This window comes from Anas platyrhynchos, chromosome 4 (genome assembly GCF_047663525.1).
Source record: "Anas platyrhynchos isolate ZD024472 breed Pekin duck chromosome 4, IASCAAS_PekinDuck_T2T, whole genome shotgun sequence".
Classification (NCBI taxonomy): Eukaryota; Metazoa; Chordata; class Aves; order Anseriformes; family Anatidae; genus Anas; species Anas platyrhynchos.
The window spans coordinates 31,734,302-31,754,444 of record NC_092590.1 but is presented as its reverse complement, the minus strand read 5'-3'; the positions used below and the strand labels follow the sequence as shown (position 1 = coordinate 31,754,444).

Sequence of the window (20,143 nt, the reverse complement as noted above, 5' to 3'; positions counted from 1 at the left end):
ACAAATTATCCCACCAGAAGTCCTGACAGGAAAACTTAAAATTATGTCCTTGGAGGAAAAAAAAAAATCAGGAATTAAAAAAAATAATAATAAAAAAGTAGTTACATGCAGGTCAGTGTCTGAAGTCAGAGGACTGTTCCATTCTGTTCTATTTTTATCCTGGATAATTATTTCTATAACCTACTATGCGTCCACAGTAACCCACTAGTTTAAATCAGTTTTTCAGAATTTTGAAGAAAGCTGATTTTTTTTTTTTTAAACTTTGGTTGCAGTTCAGTGCTAGCTTTAAGCTGATCTTAGGCTATGATTGAATTGAAACTCCAATTCAATTTCCAATTGGAAACCATTTGAGGGGTAGGGACAGTGAAGGAAAACATTCATTTTTTGTCCAGATCAGCTCCCTATTCTAACTCACCACTTACTCATATGAACACCATTGTTCAATAAAAAGAAAGATCAAGCAGTACTATATATACATGTATATACACCATGTGGTATGTGCTATTTGCACAGTTTTGTATATGACACCAATTTTCTCAATATCTTCACACAGCAAAGGAAAAGCTTCTTCATTTCCACTAGACAAAGATCGTTTTTACATCATTCCACTGATTCCATTTAGTGACTGTCTTCAAAATGATGAATAAATATGGACTAATACTTTTACCTTTCGTTTTTTCTGATAGATATCAGAGTCCAATAAGGACTTATCTATTTAGCTACACTGTAAAAATATATAACTTATTCTCTGATTCACTGCTTTTCTTGCCCTATTATGTCAAAGTGAGCACAATACACTTTAAATCACCATACCCAAAATGTAATTGAAATGTTGTTTAAACAAGTATAATATATGGGCATCTGCCTCATCCTGTTGTGACTAGAAACTTGACCATACAACATGAGCAAGAAAAAAGACTTTTCTTCTTTTGGGACAGTCTGAATCATCTTGACAGAAGTAATATATTTCCATCCTGCAAATGACTTCTGCAAAGTTTTATTTTTACTATGCGACATTAGCTTATCTTGAAGTTGTAAATATCCCTTCTAAAGCAACATTCTAGGTGCTGTTTTTTGTTATTATGATTATTTTGTTACATAACAAAAGGATATTGATGTTGGTCATAACAGCACTCTGTGAGCATCCAGTAATATATTACCCTTCCTTTGTAATACAGATTTTTACCATTAATATCCTTCTGTTGTTAGAGTTGCCCACTGACTCTGATTTTATAATAGTTCCTACAGATGGCCAGAAATAACATGTGTGCAAGGATAAAGAGGAAGCAAACTTCAAAACAATGACACAGTCTTCATTACAGAAGTGTAATTAAGTGTGGAGTTGCACATATGGTGTCTGATTTATCCTCATACTCTCATTGATGTAAACCCGCTAAAATAATAATGTAAATGTAACCACACCATTTTTCCATCAGTCTGGGAACACATCTATTTTTATTTCTTTTATTTTTCCGCAAATAATTACACTTTCATTTTTCCATTTGAAACTGGGAGAAGGAAAAGTAGCCACAGTGTCAAAAGTTTAGATATTGTGGACTACTTTTGTGACTTTAAAGAAAATAGATAACTGGTTATTATATATACCTTATTTATGGGGGGCTGGAGAGGGAGGCACTGTTGTGAAGTCATTAGTTATGTTCTTCTTTAAGGATTATTTTATGATTTTTTTTTTCCTCTCTCAGCAGATGCTATGATATCTAGCAGATAGCTAATCAGATATGCCGAAGGCTTGTGTCTTCTGCCTAGCTACTTCACACTAAAATTGAATTCCTGCTGAAGAGAAAAATGGCAGTCTGTTATCATGGATTGAGAGGAAAAAAAAAAAACATCCATAAAATAATGGTTTCCAAGGATTATTTCCTTGAAATGTACAATTATTATGTACAATTCTTTGATTTCTGTCTTCCCTATCCACTACACTCTTTAAGCGTAGTTCTGCCAAATTCTGACCCTTTATTTGTGAGCAGCTATGTAGCTTCCTCTGGGTATACTTTCATAATAGCACAAGTCAAAAGGGGTAGCAGAATTCTTACTGTCCAGCTCCTGGAATGCACAGCCTTTTCTTTTCTGGTCTTCATTTCTTGATAACCTTGAGAAATTAGGCAAACTCAAAAACGTATTGAATAACAAATTTGTGGGTAACACTTCTCAAAAGGTACTTCATTTGAAAAAACGATAGCATTTTTTCACAGTGATAATACCAGCTTTTTTTTTCCTTTCTGGATTTCTAAAGTAGAATAAATTCTGCACAAAATTTAATATGGGCAAACCCTTCTCTGGACTGTATCTCATCCACTAATGCTTATTAACAAATCTGAGATTGAATATATTGGCCTAGATGCATCATTTTCAAATTTTGAAACTTCAGATCTAAAGCCTCACTTTTATCACTCATCTTTGTAAATTAAATTAACCTTCACTTCATATTTGCATATTTATTCAGCTTTTGCATTGTGTTGACTGCGCTTCTGTATTCCTTTGTATCTCAGTTTAACTTAGTCAAAGGAGTTTTATTAGCTTGAAGTTTTACAGTTGACATTTTTGTATTCCATAAAAGACTGCAAGATGAACATGTTTGAAACTTCAAAATCACTAAAAATACAACCCTTAATGCAATAAATAAATAAATATTTCATCAATTCAGAGAAAGGGCATTTGTTCAATAAATGACTAGCAATATGGGGGAGAAAAAAAATGATGTAAAAGATAACCGAAAAACAGAAGGGCATAATTACTGCTGGACATAAATGCCAGAAATAAAATTATGTGTTACATCCATCCCACACAAATACTTCTGATGCAGTTAGCACAGGGTTGTGATAGAACTGATGCCACAGACACTAGTCAAAAGCAATGAAAATTGCATAGTGATAAGCCAACAGACTCACAAACCTGGTTTACATGCACAACAAAATAAGCTGAGGAGCTACTTTTCCCTAAGTACTCATTGACAGGAGTGACAGCCATAACTGCTCACAGGAAACAGTGTTTCTTCTTGCCATCCCTAAACACCCATGGTTAGTAAATCAACAGACCTCAACAGTCACTGCAAAAATCCAGTTCCAGCAAGAAATGGTTAACCAATGCTAAAGAACCAAAAAAATTACCAAGTCTTTTCCTTACTTAAAAACACCTAACTTGACGTTAAAGAGATATTAATGGATGTAAAATGATATGCCACAGCATTCTCTGCTGCAGGATGAGTTAGAAAATTGATACTGAAAATCAAAATGATAATCTGCAGCTCTAGAATCTCAGATGTATGGGAAGTTTAAAGTGACTCTTCATTCTGAACCTTATTTAAAAAGCTATCAATGATTTTTGGATTATTTTATATATACAATGTTGTGGCTCTTTTTGAAATAACCCCATTTAATATTTAAATAACTGATTTTTAGAATTCAGAATTTCTATGCATGGATGCAATCTACTGTTCACACTCTATTAGAAAAAGAACAAATAGACAAGACTCCCTGCCTACATTTTAACCACTAAGAGTTTAATGATTGAAATTTTAAGATTTTTTTCAACCTTTATGCACATGGTAACTCCAGGAACAAGTACACATATCAAAACTACAAGACTAATCCACTGCATTTTGTCTCTTACAGACAGAACAGACAAAGAATGATAAAACCGAAATTGTTAGGTATTTTACTTCTCACAGTTCATGAAGGAGTCAGGTACAGTACACAAATTAATAAAAACATTCTAAAGCATTACAGACATAAAATTATAACCCAAACTTTAACATACATCTTTTTGTTAATATGAGAGCTGTTATACCTCAGAAATCATGATAACATGGGGAGGGGACAGTTGTTACTTTCCCTATTCATTTCTAAGGCTTTGAAAATATGAACCAAATCTTCAGTTTAGCTTTATTCACTTTTTATGTTAAAACATACATAGTGTATGCAAACACAAGCATGGAAACTCTTGAAGTTTACTTATGCATGGAAGAAATTACTCAGAGCCTACAGCAGTAGATGAATATGAGTATCACACTGAAAAGATATAAAGAACACAAATATATTAAAACATTAGATTTCTGTTTCATAGAGGGCACCAGTTTTAAGATATGACGCTGGAAGCACTCTTCAAATGAAAACCCCTAAGTGCAGCAACACCTCCCCCACTGAATGGAACAAAACATACAAGTGTAGATTGTTCCAAATATTTTTGTGACAATTCTCTAAGCACAAAAGAAGAGAACTGGTCTATTATTAGACAGTAGAATAAAATGTAATTATAGCTAAGCAACACAGTTTCAATTTGCTTGAAAAACAGTTTCCAGTTTGAAGAATACTTTGCATAATACAGAAGTTAAATCTCAGGAGTGATATTGTTGTTTTTTTGTGTTGTTGTTGTTTTTTTCTTTTAATGTCCCAACAAAAGAACTAAATCAGCCCATGCATCAATGTACAGAAGACTTTTTCCTGTTTATCAAAAACAGCCTAGAACAAAAATAAGACATAAATATCATTTTCTATTTTAAATACTACTATAATACTAGTTATAGTTAGGCTTCTGAATTACCTAAGAATTGAAAGGTACTATACACAGAAGAGAAAGATATAATACGTATGTAATATGTATGTTGAAGAACCAAAACTTTGCAAGTTAATGTTTTATCTTTCTGATGTAGTAGCTGAGGTTTATTGGTTTGTGGCATAGGAAATAAGTACAAAATATGATCAGTTTTCAAAACACCATGATCTGGCAGTGTGCGTCTCATGGTTTATTCTGAATGAGAATAATCTCTATTAAAGGATTTGACAATACAGGAGAACAACGTGACAAACTGTGCTTCTATTTGAAAATTATCACTCAGGAATGAAAACATGTATTTTTCATTGAAGGTTGGGTTATGGCTAACCTTTGCCGCTGCAAGGAGAGAGAGAACCTATGCAACTTAATTCCATTTTCAAGGACATGCCAAAAGTACTGTCTGGAAGAGCCTCTCTTCCTTCTCTGTGGACCTTCCACTGTTAATACAGATGATGATTGGTAGTCATCCCACCACTGCCAAAGATGCTTTGCCTGCCCACTGGCAAGGGGGTTGGAACCAAATGCTCTTTAAAGTCCCTTCCAACCCAAACCATCCTATGATTCTATGGTATCATCTTGAACAAGAATGAAGAATAAATTAAGGACTCACTGTTAAAATAAGCTATTTCATTCTAATATCAGTTTCTGCACTCCCTGCAATCCCGTGTAGGGCTAACTAAGCACATGTTTGGAAATATTGTCTTTCTGACAACTTTCAGAACCTTCACCAGAACTGAGGAATATTTGAACAACACAGAGAAAATCTGCCTTTACCAGAGATACTTGATCTCAGATTCTACAAGTTCAATAATATTACACTAAAATAAAATAAAAATAAAAAAGTGAATAGTCACCTAGATGCTTTACACACATAATATCATGAGGGTTTCTGCTTTCTGCTGACTTAAGACTCAAACCAGGCCTTTAGAAGGGAAAATTTAGTCTCTGATAGAAAAGGTGATGCAGAAGTGACAAAAAAAATCACTAAAATGACCCAGAATCTAGAATCTGAGACAGCAGATACTAGTCTTTTCTGTTAAGCAGTCCTCAACATCTCGAGTTAGATCACATTTAGAGTGCTCTGTGTTATTTTGGGCTTCCATGCATGAAAGTAATTTATAAGCTGGAGAGAGACCAGAAGACAACGTGTATAAACTGAAGCACAGGAGGGTAAGACCAGATATAAGGAGTAATTTTTTTTTTCATTTGTTTTGCCTACTTTTTTAAAGTTTATTGATATTTTTCCTAAAGATATCTATAGGTATCATCATAGCATTTTCATGCATCCAGTGCTTACATTGCTCCTTACAGAACCTGGTTCTTGTTATCACTGTAAGCACATGACTACCACCAAATGCAGTACTCAAACTATACGATTATTTATTTAATTATAATTTGGTGGTACAATTTTCAGTCACTAAAGGAAACAAAATTGTATTTTCTTTTAATCATTTTCTTATGAGTGATGATTTCCATTACATTGCATCTGATTCATGTTATGAACTGTTTTTAAACTTATTAATAACTTCTTCGTGAAGAAACTAAAAATTGTTTCAGAAAGCTTTTAATATGCTGATTTGAAAACGATAGTGGCTTTTAACACAAGAACACCCATTCAGTGGTAAAAATATTTCAGAATTACAATAAGCCTAACTTTAAGTAAAACGAGGAAAAAAGGCTGGCTGTGTCAAAAGAAGAAAAAAGTATTTTAAATATCCTCCATCATCTTCCAACTAACATTTTCAAGTACTTTATTATACAAAAAAAGTATTTCTGAAGCCTGCTCTGAAAAGCACTGCTGGACTCTAATCTCAATTAATTCAAATGCAAATAAACTGTGAACTTCAACCTACTTCAAGCAATCAATGCAAGTATTGCCAACTCTCCCCTCATTTAACTCTTTAGAACTTATTATTTTCTTGAGATTTTTGCACAATTCAGCAAAGCAGCCAAATAACTGACCACTGATTTCACTTGGGGAATGTATAAAGTGTAATTAAACAGACTAACTATTTTCATTTCTAGAGTAGTAAGGGTAAATTCCCACATAAATGTTGTTATCAAATCAAGCTGAAAACGAGTAACAACTACGTATTTTCAAGTAGTTCCTATACCCACTTGTAAAGGAAGCATGTCTGGCTGGACCACAACAGTTTGGCTTATTTCAACTCAATTCATTACATCTCTCAGCCAGAACAACCAGGGTTACCAATGACAAAGGGGATGATGGCAAATGGGGAACATTTTCACAGTTCTGCCACAATAACTGTACAGAAATTTCTTTATCTGCACTGGCCTGTCCTAACTGTTCTGGTAAAACATGTGCCAATAAATACAAGTACTGGAAAGGAACAAAACCTGCTTGTTAAAAAACAAGATTTTGTAACTAGAGCTTACTCTATTAACCACAAACCCAAAGAATTTGTAAAATAGCACAAAAAAGATTTAGGATGTGGGTTCATTTCCTCTGAAGGTAGAACTTTATTCCCGGCTTATTTTAATTTTTTATCTTAATGAGGGTAGTTTCATACAGCACTGTTTTCAAAGGTGCTGGGCAACCATAACTGTCACTCAACCCACAGCCCTCTTGATATCTTTTTATTATACAGTTTAAATGTACACTTCTTATACTAATATAAGAACACTCTTTGTCTTTTCTGTCTATCAAGAGGCAGGAAAAGCACACTTTATTAAATATGTATAATATCTTATGAAAAACAAGTTCCCAGACTTTTGATTTGTTGACAGCTATTCCCTATGTATCCAAAAAAAAAAAAAAAAACTTGCTAATCTTACTTTGCTTTAAAATTATAGCACATTATAGGCCAAGCTACACTGAATAATTAACACTCAGAAAAACAGAAGAACTAAGTAAAGAGTGGTATTTGATTCATTACTTCCCCTTGTACCTGTGATTCACTCCTGAAATGTTTAATGTCCTGGATTATCCCACAATATTTGCCAGTCTGAAGAAAAATATTCAGAATTAGTAACTTAAGTTTCCTCTGACCTCTTACCTTAGAAATTTCTAAGCCAAATTCAGGACTGTTAAAAAACAGAACTATTTGTATCAGAGCTCCACCTTCTCATTTAGCTTTGAAGCTAACACTAGCCGAGTATAACCTTGCTTTCATTAGAACTTTACATTCTCCAAAAGTCAAAGAAAAGTGATGCAAAAGTTATTTTCTGAATTTTTATACAAAAAGCTTAGAGCTGCATAAATTTATTCCAAGGAAAAAAGTGTCATATAAATGTAGAGAAATAACGTACATAATTGTAAAATTTAATTTCTTAGGGTTGAATAGTCTTCCTTCTTTAAACAAATATTGAGTATTATTGAGTAAACTCACACGAAAATAAATCAGAATGACAAACTGGCATAATATGATAAATCTAGAACACATCTAGAACTGAAGAACATAACATTTGTAAGGGTTGTTTTTTTACTGAGTACCATTTACTCTCAAAGCCAATTGCTAGCCCAGCAAATACCCAGGTGACCCACTACCAAACAGAAGCTCAGAACTCCTAAAAGGCTGTGAGCATGGTGCTGTCATCAGTAACGGTAAGCAGGTGCCAGCACATGCACACGTGGGTCTGCAGGTCAGTGTAAGCAAGGTCTACAAAGCACTACTTCAGCAGTGGGTTTCCCCAAATACCAATTTTATGACAACAGCCCTCCTGAGTTTGCAGGAGTTTTGCAGACACCTATTTAGTCAAGCCATTAGCACCCACTTTTCTTCAACTTTTGAATATTATTGTTAAAGATCCTGGAACTCCACACTTCCTTCCAAGTACATAAATATGCTTGAGCATGATTACTACTGAAAACAGTCATAAAATGTCTGAACACTTTCTCTAATAACAACAGATGACCAAAATAGTTATGGACCACAGTGTACAAATTCCACTTGATGTACATGTATATTTAGAAAACCATTTTGTTGAAGTATAGTGGTGCCATTTTATTTCCTTGAGAGCCTACCTATCACTTCAAAGCTCCATTTTTTAAACATGATTTATAAAATAAAGCAACCAAATGGAAACTGAGACAAAGCATTGCATGGAAAATACAATCAGATATAAGATATAAATTAAAGTGCCGAATTAATGTTTTAGCTTCAAACGTTATCATCTGATTGATGCTGGTAAAATGACTGATCTCAGCAAGACCAATGACTTTTACTAATATAACAATGGATGCAGTCCCTTTGCAGTTAACTGGACTATGTATATGAATAAAGACTACTCAAGAGAACAAGGATTTGCAGATTCAGGCCCTGTATGTTTACAGATGAACATCAAAAGTTTGGCAATACTTCTTCAGATTTTTTCAAAGTTAATAGAATGCTTTCACCACGTGGTTCTAAATTAACCTTTACAAAACATTTCAAATGTCTACTTTAGAAAGCAAACAACTATAATCTTTTTACTTTGCAAAGTACCATTATTTATATTTATATCACAACATTTTCAAAGCAAGTTTGTGTCAGCGACAGATGATAAGATCTGTCTTAGTTAATGGGTAGACTGTTAGTGAGGATTTATAACCAGTGCATGTTTGGTGTAATAAACTATCTTGCCCTACCTTTTGGAAAGAGGAAGATGAGAGCTGCTTTATAACTGGAGGGGGGGGGAGGGGGGGAGGAGGGCGTAGTAGGGAAATATATCATATGTATTTCCTAATGCAACTTAAATTTAATGAAAATCTTTGCAACCTAAACTACCTTCTCCTCAATTTTCTTGCTTTCAACTTTACTCCTCAGTATTTCTGTGCTGCTGCCAAATGGTTTCCTTAAGTTCTGACTGATAAAAATATCCAGTAAAAACACCCTACCTTAACATTCAATAAATGATAGTAGAGTAAAAATCTCTGTCACAACATGAAACAATCTTTGATCAGCTTCTTACCACCAACAGAAGTTACTTCACACTTCAGTTACTACACCTGCTAGTTCTTGGACAAGACAACTATGCAAAGAAACAAATATTTTAGGTCATTGTTCTAAAGGAAATTTACCAGAGCCTCAAGAGTATAAAGTAATACATAGTGCCACAAAATCCAGGTTGAGGACCTCATTTGCTTTCCTGTTCTGTGCAGTCATTTTGGTAGCACTGGCAGCACAAGCAGCAGCAGCCCATTCCTCTTGGAATCAGCCTTCACCTCAAAGAGGAGCCCCTGCGTGGTGCTGCTATGCCCTGTGTGTGCAGAAATCCCTGCCTGGTGCTGCTCTGTGTGTGCACAAGTCCCTGCGTGCACAGAAGTCTGACAGCTCACAGAAGGGGCAGAAATCCCTTCCATGAAACCTGAGTGCCCTGCTAAGCTTGTGAAAGGTTAAATACTGCTGGAATAGCAAAACATTTCATGTGCCCACACTTTCCAGTTCCATTCAATTACCACGAGCAGCAGTCCTATAATGCAACATAATACTGCGTTATTAAATCAGAGTTTCACATTTACACCTGGTGCAGTCTGGAGGAAGGCCTGCCATTCCTCGGTCCATACCAGAGGAAACAACCCACAACTTTCACAGGCACACACGCCACACTGCACACACTGACCTTGGAGACAGGGATGGGGCTGATCCCTTTCAGCAGGAGGCTATTTCACAAGTGCCCAGCGTTATAGCCTTAAATTGTTAATCATGTACCGAGGTAAAACCACCCTTCTGTGTTACACACTCACCAGCACGCACACAAGCACAGAGCAGCATGAGGCTGTGTTTTTAAATCCTCTTTAATTCCTACTTTGCTCTCTAGTTCCCAGAATGACCTTACATATCCCTTCTTCCTCTAGACAGAATCAATTAGAGCTTTTCTCATGCCCCAAAACTAGTGTTTATACAGAGCAGCTTCTGTAATGCCTTTTGACATCCTTAAAGCAGCAAAGATTTCTAAAATAAAATATTTTCAAACATTTGAACATTACCCTGAAAGCAAGTTTTCACGGAAAAATAAGCCTCCAACTTCTCCTAGGTGCACCTTTTGTTCACGGCACCTTTTTCCTTGCCCAAAACTGCACGCCTCTTTCCCAAGCGTCGCCTCTACACTGACCCAAGCGCCCAACTTTGCCGTGCCAGTGATTGCCAGCTCCTCGCCCCGCTGCCACCCCGCTACCACTCGAGAAGGAGGAAGGGAACCGCTTACCTTAGCTCGGAGTCACTAAGTCCCCGAGGAAAAAAAAAATCGAAATACAATTATAAAAGAAGGGGAAAAAAAAAGAACAGCCGAGCCGCTGGGTGCCCGCGGAAGACCCGCGAGCGCCCCAGCACCTCCCCGGCCGGGAGCAAAGTGGTGGCGAGCGGGGGCCCGGGGGCGAGTTGCCGGCGCGGAGCCCGAGCCCGCCGGCGCGGGGCGCCCGCCCTTCAGCACCCGCCGCGCCGCGGACAGCACCGGCCGCGCTCGCCGCCCAGACAGACGGACGGACCGACCGACGGACGGACGGACCGACCGACAGAGCGCGCCGCTCAGCTCGGCCCGGCCCGGCCCGCCCCCGGCCCGCCCCCCAAGGCGCCCGCCCGCCCCCTTTTGTTGCAGGGGGCGCGGGGCTCGGCTCGCAGCTCCGCGCCCGCCGCTCGCCCCCGCGCAAAGATGCGGGGGGACCAGGGAGACACACGGAGCCGCCCGGCCTCAAGCGGAGGTCCCTGCCTGTGTTACGGCGGGGTGGGGGCGGTAAGGTGCTGATAAGCCGTGGTAGAGGGACCGGCCGAGCGCGCAGGGATGCCGGAGGCTCCGTGCGAGAAATCCCTGCAGCCCCTAGCAAGTTGGCTGCCGGAGTTTTGAGGCTGAGCTCCCCCCCGGCAGCCCCTGCTGAAAGCACGGACCTGCCCCCGCGAGTCAGCGCCAGCTGCGGAACGCGAGGGAAAAGCACCCGAAGATGGGACTGGGGATCCCAGCCGTGTATACCCTATCACCATCTCCTTCGTCTGTACGGTGGAGAACAGGCACCTGGGGACGAACAAACCACCAACACGGAGAAAATACCCTAAAAATTATAAATAACTATACGTCAGGCAAAATAACAATAGTTTGAAGTCTCCCTCGGCCCTTTTTTTATTGTGAGATAACCAGTTAGTTATCTGATTTATTACTTTCAAATTAATTTATCATCCATTCCAACACTTCTAAAGAGTAGCTACTTAATCTTCAATGTGAAGTCATTATGAAAATTAAGTATCTACTCTTTGAGGCATTACAGGTTACCTGCTTCTGGCCTTTTGGGAAAACGTGTTACAGATTAAAGTATTAAACTGCCTTTAAATCATCCGTGACTAGGGTAAGACAGACAGAGGTCAGCTGTTCTGATCTACGCTGGCATGCTAGATGCTAGATGCACATGCTATGTGCATCTGTATGTGGAATAAACCTATGGTGACAAACACAACCAAGTAAGTCACACAGTTAAAGAACTGAACTAGTTAACACAAGAAATAACAAAATGGGATGCTTGGGATTGCATTTCCTTATCGCTATTTCATAAGGGAGTTCTTATTGGACTGCTAATTAGGTCATGGTACTTCAAGAAGAAACATGATTAACTTTACACTTTTACACACAAAATGTACAATATAAAGCCAAATCAGCCAGAGTTTTCACTGATACCACCTTCTGTAATTGCCAGTTATCACGCCGGCTTGGCCGGCAACCAGCTAACATTTCTGAACCACTAGTTTGATTTCTTCCCTCTTTCCACTCTCTAGCCCTGTCAGGTTACTTGCAAGGTATAAAACAGAACAAAATTTCACTAGTTAATAACAATTTTGGGGGCATAAAGCTGATGTTGAGTCTGTTTTGCTTCCTACTAGCACAGGTGCACCACAAGCTCTCCTGGGACAGCGGTAAACTTGGAAATGACTGGTTCCAAAGTGAATAGAAATTGAAATCTCAAAAGGGCAAACAGGGACCTTGCACATTCACTCTCCCTTGCCCTTATGAAAGTGCCTGAAATGAACCATCAACAAGTACTGAAATGTTCTATGTAACCCAACTAGCGCAGTACTCAAAGTAAATCAGTCTGACAAGTTGGCCTTGCAAATTGTTAGACATAAAGAACCCCAAAGATAACATAAGGAAGACTCTAGGAAGAATTCTGAAAATCTCAAAATTTTGTGAGGCTTAGGCTCTTAAATATGAGTATAAATAATTATACAAGAGTATAACATATAAAGGTACTTGGATGTTCTTACATTTTTGAATCTATTTGTCTCATCATGCTCATCTTTCTTCTTTGGAAGCTCACTTGCACAGCTAGTTTATGAACTAGAACATCTATTTAATTGATGTATTTGTACAGAAGGCATTTTCTACTCTTTCCTCTACTTCAGCTCTGCGTATAAAGCTATCATAGACAGCTGATAGAAAATAAATCTTTTTCATTCTTACCCTACAGCTTTCTACCTTCTACTCAATGAATATTCTTTGTGAGCTCCATTTTGTGTGGTTTGTTCTATTTCTCTGCAAATACATATATTTGAATGAACTTTAACATTTCTTTTTTCATTATTTTGTGATCCAGACATCACATTATTCCTGTTTTCAGTTGAAACATTTTAGTTCACAGAGTGTTACAATGAAGTATTACTTCACTTGCTGCAATGCAGACCAAAGTACACTACTTCAATGGAGAAGATGTTCTGTGTTTAGCAATTAATTGGTAGCCTGGAGAGACTGTTGATGTTTGGTATGATTTCCATAACATCAGTTTGGATAATTTAGGACAATATTTTACCAGATCCCATGTAGCATGCCACACAGTTCTCACCATTTCATATACCTGAGTCCCATTGGCACAGCATTTAGTTATGTTTGGCTTTCATTTTCCTACTTTAATTTTTCTATTTGAAGCATTTGTCATTCTTACACTGGCAGCTGAGAAGGCATATGGTAAGTACTAAGGTTTCCTTGTAAAGGTGGGAGACACAGAGGAACTTCAAAGTTGTTTTATTCTTGTTAAGACTATCATTGTTAATAATAAAGATTCTCTATTTTGTATTTATGAGGCTCTGTTTAATACAGGATCCAATACAGCAGGAAACTGTATGCAAGACAAAGAGAAGATCAAAGTCTCAATATATTAAGGGGAAGTCAATGCAAATAACATAATGAAAGTTGTTCAGCGAGCTGTTCAGCATTTGTCCAAAACATTTGCTCTCGTAATTTACAGCCTATCTGTTACCCACTCAATTTAGAGCAATAGTAATTTTCTTGATCTAAATAGTTTGGATCTGCTTTTCTACCACAAGTAGCCATTCCTCCAGAATTATTTACCTTGTAGACAGCTTTGGATGAGAAATGAATGCAGAGAGTAAATACATTATTTCAGAAGTGGATATTTTTCTTCTCTTAGCTTTTCTAGTGGTATCACTTCTAAAGCAACTTAAAATTATTTCTGTGTTTGGGCTCTTGTATTATCAATCAATAAAGAAAAAAAAAAAAAAAGAATATTTTTTTAGGGACTTCCGTATGGCTTGGTACCACTCACGACCTGTAAGTACAACAACAGTTTATTTTCTTATAGGGTATTCGTTGTCAGTAGGTTCGTGTTTAAACATTCAGAGTGAACAGAGTTCACATGAACAGCATTATCAAATTACCAGAGAATTCAGGATATTAAAACTTGATACTACCAAGTACCATTTGTTGTCACAGCTAAGGTGACAGACTTGAACACAAGACTGAAAAAATAAGTTGAATTTATATTTGTATATAAACATATAGAAAGAATATAGAATATATGTTTGTATTCTTTGAATCAAGAATACACAAAACTTTAGACATACTTCTAATTGTGACTTAATGTCCAAAGTCATTTTTAAATTAAAATTTAAGCAATAACTTTTATTTCAAAGTATAAAAAGTACAAAGTAGTGCCCTCTGCAGGGTTTCATTTCTACTTTAAAAAAAAAATCCTTTTTTTTTTTTTTTTTTTAACTGGAAGGAGACAGCTGCCCCTTTCGTGCAGCTGTTGCTAGTGAAGATCATTGATTAGCTTGAAGTAAATGACAGCAAGAGAACTCTCAGCCTGCCCTGACATGAGATGCCATGAATTATCCTCCAATCTTGCTCTCTCACACATAGCACAAAGTTTGGAAACAAATATCTTTCCCTCATCTTCTGCTGGTCTAATACACTCAATGTCTGCTTAATGTTTTAATGAATTTGAAAGATGATAATATACCCACTAGAAACTCTGTGCTGATCAAAAAGCACAATAAAGTGTACTGAGATCTGGACTGGTGCTTTTATAACAGCAGAGCATCATAAGCACCAGAATGACAGACAATGGCAAATGGTATAGAAGAAAATTAACTTGCTTGTGGTTTGGAGAGAGGTTGTGCCAACCATCTGGCACAGGAGATCTTCCAAATTGCACAAGAATTATCAAGGCACATTAAGGTTTCCCCATGTTTCCCCAAAGTCAGTTCTCTCAAAGTGACTAAATGCTTTAAATAAAAGGAATATGCAATAATCTAGTGTTCACCCAAAATGAATCTATCTTTGAAATGCATCAAAATAATAATTCACAAGGCAATGGATGTAAAGTCATTACTGGGGGGAGAAAGCCTAGATTCTGATGTTAGATATGTAGATTTCTCCATTATTTCTAATTAGGTAAATGCTATAGGCTCATTTCAATGTGTGGCAACTTTGCAATGATAATGATTCTGACAAGATGCCGTTGTTCCCATTCTCGTCTTGTGAATATAAAGTAACAACTGATTAAACAGTAACGAGGTAATACACTACAGAATTCATATCCACATTGGAAATTACTATTTCAAAATAAATGAGAAATCAGGATACATTTAATTTCGTATCATTCAGCTTTTTTCAACTTCATTTGGGATCAAATAATTCCATTATTCTATATCACTGAAATCTGAAAACATAATACCATTTGATAGCAGATAACAGATTCTATTACACACACAAAGCTGAAGATACTTGGTTTCAGTACTTAGTGGTAGATCTCTTAGGGCATCTATTGGACAGTCTTAGTATTGCACTCTACAGATTGGAGCTTGCGGAAAGGATAGGGAAGAAGGCGTTGGTTCTTTTTCTGTAAACAGATTTAACCAAGAATATTAATTCTAACATTTTTCTTTTCTGAACAGTCCTCAATAGATTGACCAAAGCTTTTAAAGTGAACATAACTTTAAAGTGAACAGTGAAACATATTTTAGCACTGATTCTGATAACTTCACAGCTGGAAGCATTCACTGATGGAAATGAAAGAGCTAATACTCTACATTTCATAATTTGCCAGCTCATTCAATCTTGAATATTTATATACGTACTGCAAATACTATGCTGTTTTTATCTAAAAAACTGAAAATTTATTTTATGTGAAAAAGTTCATTAAAAAACAGAAATCCATCACATAAGAATTAGGCTTTATCAAGAATGATGAAGTTTTTCAATTAGACTTATTTTTCGATAAAGTTGGTTTTCTCACCTATTTAGATCCTTTTTATTTTGAATTTTACTTATGGAACTCTACAGTAATAATCTTGACATCTCTACACAGTTGCCATGATTTAGTCTGCTAACTTGGAACATTCTCTGTTATGCAACTCATTTCCTCAAAGCCCCATGCAGAGATTCTGGAGACATATGCTAGTTCTAGCTAGTTTTCAGTAGAATTAAAAAAAAAAAAAAAAAAAAAAAAAAAGTGACTTTCTTCACATAAATGATAGCTTTTGAAATTTTGTCAATGAATTAGGAAGCATCCTACACCAGCCTCATCTGCACTAAGCTGGATTTATTTTTTATTTTTTAAAGAAAAACATAACAAAAACATAACAAAAAGATACATAACTAGAGTCTGACAACTAGTTAGTATCCACTGTTACTATACTTTAGGTAACTAGGTAACTTTTCTCCCTTGAGCAGAAATGGATTTGTTGGCTCAACAACATATAAAAATATTCTATAGCAACAATCTGAAACCTAAAATATCATCTGTTTGTTTGTGTTGTGTATTAGTGTAGGAATGAATCTTCACAGAAATTTTGAGGCCATGAAGACTTCCATAGTAGCATTCAAACATAAGGCATACTCAAATATAGTCTGTCGCCTTTCATCGTCCACTCATTACAGAAGTAGAAAACCATGTCTCCTGCAATTTGAAAGCTCCTTCATCTGTCGTAATTCCACGTCATGGAGTTAGAACATGATGACTTGCTTTCATCTGGGTTTTGCTAGGAAGTAAGCCAACCAGAACAGAGATTGCAGGTCTGGAACACAGGTCTAAATGAATATACACAGATACATACCCCTAATTCAATCTAACCATAAGCCTTATCACATATCTGATTCTATCCCAAACTGTACTAAGAATGTAATGGAACCTACTCTTGCAATGAATACACTTACTGACTTTGAAGCAAGCTGGTCTATGAAAAGTAGTATCAGTATGAGGTAAGAGACACTTTGTACAGTTCTAGAGTCCAAGAATAGAATAACGTAAGGTTCATAGGCACATCTTACCTTGTCTCTCTTTGAGAGTCATCAGCCTGTCACAGAAGAGCACACTAAATATTAATTGAGGCAAATATTTTGACTGATTGCGAGTTTGATACAGCAGAAGATTACATTTCTTTAGCAGATAAATTTCAAAGGTTCAAAATGATATTGCAACTGCTAGATACAGTAAAGAGTATAGTACGCTTTTCAGTCAGAAGGCAACAATCTCATCGTTTGCATCATTTAGTCCACAGTCCTACTGTCAGAATCCTCCTTTGTTATGGTGTTCTCTGGGGAGACAATCTGAGTCAATAATAAAATGAAAGAAAAGCTAACAAGTTCAAGGAACATAGAAATTTCATCCTTTGCATCCCAGTCTCTCCTTTTGCCCTTGTCACTGGTTTTTAACCACTTTGCTACTGCTGCTGTACAGAGAAATGGGATAATGCAAGAGTGCTAAGTGTGCCAGTCTCATATCAGCAAATCCTAATGCAAACAAGATATCTTTGTACTTCTTCCCAATGATGTAGTTCATGGGAATAAAACTTAAACTGTAGGCTTGTATTTTGCATTAATTCTGTTACATTTCTACTCCTTTTTCATACATCAGTATATAAACTCTAGCACCTCTTTCCTGCCACCAACCTCATATGGTGGTAAGTAGTATGAGAGAAGGGAAAGGGTTATTTGAAACTCTACAGTTCTTGCACATCTCAGTGAACCCATTTCCAGATTCAGCTAATTCTCCTCCAAAACTTAGCTAATTTTAAATGACAGATTTTTAATTACATATGATATACTATCCAATTAAATGTAGAATCTATTTTCACCAGTACAGTATTATTTGAGATTTGTCAAAAATATCAAATTTTCTCCAAATGCTTTCCTCAAAAAGGGGAGAGAATAAAAAAAAAAAAAAAAAAAAAAAAAAAAAAAAAAAAAAAGAGAGAGAGAAAAGAGAGACAAAGAAGAAGCAAACAAGTATTACAGCTTGTTAAATATTCAGTTAATTTTTTTTTTTTCCCTGTGTCCTGCAGAACATCCTGGAACTCATATAGCTTTTATTAGAGTCAGAAATGGTCAGAGTAGGTTCCTGTTCCTCATTCATTGTGAATTTATGGGAAGTTGTTTAAAATGGATTACCCAGTCTTATGTGAATATAATAAAATTTAAAGGAAAAAATGCCAGGAAAAAAAAATCTTATTATGTTCTCAAAAGCAACTATAAATCAATCGTTCAAACTCACTATACATGATATTTATGTATTTATACTCGTCATAGGTTTGATTACCTTAGTAGCATTCATGAATACAGGAGACATGACTCTTGTATGCTTTCACAAGGAAAGAAAACATAATGCCCTCTTTTTGTTTAAATGATGAAAAGAATACCAAGAGGCTAAGTTGTTCAATCAGTCAAAAAGGAAATCTAGGGCAAAGCTGGGAACAGAAGTTTGCCATTTCTTATTCACTCCTAATCACATGATAATCCTTCCCATCAATCAACGTGTGAATTTAAAGGTAGTGATTACATATCATCAGTAGTGATGATCTAATATCTGAGCATGAAGACGTACAACTGAACTTCAGAGAGATGAGAAAAAAATACAGCCGCACTTTTAAAATAAATGGTATTGTTTGCTTGATATACTCTAATAACATTGGATTCAGTAAAACTATTTATATATTCACTGTAAAATATGCCTGCTGTGCTCACTTGCTCAATGTGTGCTACAGAATTTACATGCACAGAATTCTCTCACTAAAAAAGTCCAAAGATATATGCAGTACTGTCATACTGTCAACATTTTGGAATAGGATCAAAATACATGCAACACTTCCACATTTGTTTTTCTGCTAAAACATGCATTTGTTTTCGGTCAGGAAGTCAATATCATTCCAAAGTTTCAGAATTAACACAGTCCATGCCATATGTTATAAAACATATTAGGTGCTACTTGTGTACTACTAGGTATTTAAGATGTCAACTGACATTCATATAAAATTATTTTATAATGTTTTAATAAAAGACTAATTTGCTACCTAAACCACAAGGTTAGAAATATAGGTGCAATATGTATACTTAATTTGCACTTTTCTGAGAACTTATACAATTCTAGCACAATTTCTGTTCACACAGATCACAATTGGTTTTCCTAGCACCTCCCTATTCAGTGAGTATGGAAGGTTAATATCTACAGTATTTTACTTCTGAAAACTACCTTCTATAGTTCCAGGTCTATTTATGAACCACCTAAATTCTACAAAGATACACACTGCTTCTGAAAATAATCAGAAATGCCCATTAGTTTATAGACACCTGCTCTGAGACATACTGTCTGTTCTTCAAGGTACTTAGCATTTCCACACATTAAAATCATGTTTCCCATCAATTCTCACTCCAGTTTGAAGCAATTTTGAGTTTTCACTACATCTAAAGTCCAGCCTCAGCTGTTTTCTATTGGGCATCTGAACAATAACGCACATGTAATTGCTAATGATCTTTAAGTTTTCAGGGACTTACTAAGCACAGCAGAGGCAGAACAGTATTTCCAAGGCAGTGACCAAACTGATAAACACAAAAACCCTCTCCTTCCACCATCTGTAATCACGCTGTCCTGTTCACTACATAAATTCAGATTTTTACAACTAACACATTTCCTATAGAAATTATTTTTACTTGCAATGTAATTCTTGCTCATATTAAGATCTTAGCTCTTCACGTGTACAGAAGGAAGTAGGGTAAGATAACGTCTCTGTATGCTTATATTTATAGTTACTATATTTATATATAATTAAGATTAACTAAGCTTTAACTATTAGCCTAGGATCCATCATACAATTAAAACAAAAATAGAAAACAGTCTCATGCCAAAAAAAATAGCCTTCCTTTCAATAAAATACAGCAGACGGATACAGGGAAGATACTACAACGAAACAATATCGCTTCGCATGATAAGCAGAGTTAATTAATTAGACCAGCAATGAGTTATCTCCAAACTTTTTATAGACAACACCACAACAACAGAATCAATATTTTTTTTTTCTTTTAAAGGGTAATTTGAGATAACTTTGAAAAATATTTTTAGAGGAATCACTATTGTGAA

The 20,143-nt window shown here is 36.1% G+C and overlaps 1 protein-coding gene across 8 annotated transcripts in view; it reads right to left on the bottom strand.

The window, feature by feature from the left end:
• Window positions 1–20,143, bottom strand: part of FSTL5 (follistatin like 5) — a 407,458-nt gene that overhangs the window by 275,528 nt on the left and 111,787 nt on the right. The window contains exon 1 of one of the 8 annotated variants that reach the window (XM_013096664.5): window positions 10,720–11,020. The exons of the other annotated variants lie outside the window; for them this stretch is intronic. The gene's annotated coding sequence lies outside the window, so the exon portion shown is untranslated. Of the gene's footprint in view, window positions 1–10,719; window positions 11,021–20,143 lie in introns of those variants that run through there. 8 annotated transcript variants of the gene reach the window in all.